This window comes from Benincasa hispida, unplaced genomic scaffold (genome assembly GCF_027475165.1).
Source record: "Benincasa hispida cultivar pf3 unplaced genomic scaffold, pf3_genome.v1.1 HicScf1228, whole genome shotgun sequence".
In the NCBI taxonomy this organism is placed as follows: Eukaryota; Viridiplantae; Streptophyta; class Magnoliopsida; order Cucurbitales; family Cucurbitaceae; genus Benincasa; species Benincasa hispida.
This window is the reverse complement of record NW_028325552.1, coordinates 50,419-51,891: the sequence shown is the minus strand read 5'-3', so window position 1 is coordinate 51,891 and position 1,473 is coordinate 50,419.

The window sequence follows — 1,473 nt, the reverse complement described above, 5'->3', positions numbered from 1 at the left end:
GACCATCAAAGATGATTTTTGCCAGAGTTTGTAGTCAGACGTGCTTGTCGAAGTCTGATGTTGGTCAGATGGTATTGGTGTTCGTTGTTGGAGTTTGTCGTCGGAGGTGGTTTTCGAAGCCCTTAGTTCGTTGTCGGAGTTGCTCACTCGGAGTTGGTCATCAAAGGTGATTTTCGTCAAAGTTTATAGTCAGAATTGGTTGTCGAAGCTTACGAAGATGGTTGTTAGAGTTGGTCATCGGAGTTTGTTGTTGAATGTAGTTGCTAGTAGGGGTGTACATGAGTTGGGTTGGGTTGGGTTATGACATGTTTTTGGACAACCTCAAAAATTTTGGTTTGTCAAGTTATCAACCCAAATGACCCAAACATTATCTCCAATCCATGGGTTGCGTTGTTGGGTTATTATTTGTTTTCTTCTTAATTTAAAATACTTAAATTTAACTATAATATATATTTAATAATTAAAATCTCATAAAACTCAATTCTTACGTACCAAATATCTATAATATGTATTACAAACTTTACACAAAAACAAACATTTTTAAAAGAAAAACATAAAGAATTCACAAATTCATCAATTCTAAAATAAACAAACTATATATAATTCGGGTTGGGTTGGGTCAACCCAATTTTTTTTATAATTGAACTCTAGACCCAACCAAACCCAAAAAAAACAGAAAAAATTCAACCCATCCAAAGCCAAAAATAAAACTAACCCAACCCAGCCATTATAGTTTTGGTCAGGTAGTCCGAGTTGTTTGGGTTGTCTGGTCATTTGAATATCCCTAGTTATCAGAGCCTAAAATTGGTCATCAAAGTTGGTCACACGAAGGTGGTCTGATTTGAAGTTGGGTCACCCGAGTTGTCATTGGAGGTGGTTGTTAGAGCCTATAATTGGTTGTTGGAGTTAGTCTTGTGAAGGTTGCCAGAGCTCGGAGTTGGTCACCAGAGTTGTCATTGGAGGTGGTTTTCGGAGCCCGGAGTTAGTCGTCGGAGTTGGCATTGGAGGAGTTCAGAGTTAGTTCTCAAAGTGTGACAACGATAGTCTTCGATAGTGGCAAATGCTTGGAGCCATTAAAAATATTTGAAGAATAGAGAGTTAGCGTAAATTGGTAAAATATACTGACTCAAATCCACCAACATTTAAATCGACCAAACATTGAATTGGTATATTCAACTCAATTTGGTGAGCCAAACATCTCGTATGTGTACTGTATATGTGAGAGCTTGTAATGGCTACCATCAAAATTTAAATTTCTTTTTTCATTATAATAATAGTTATTATAATTTTTAATTTGTGTTCTATTTCTTTTATTTTTTGTTAATTAATATTATATTAATCGACCCCGCCTAAGGCGAGTTCACTGAAGGGCGAAGGTGAAACAAAAATTGAATGGACTTCTTCGCCTTCCTTCATGTCGTAGCCTTCCCTTATCGATGGGTCTTGCATTAAATACACATGACCTTTTCTTTG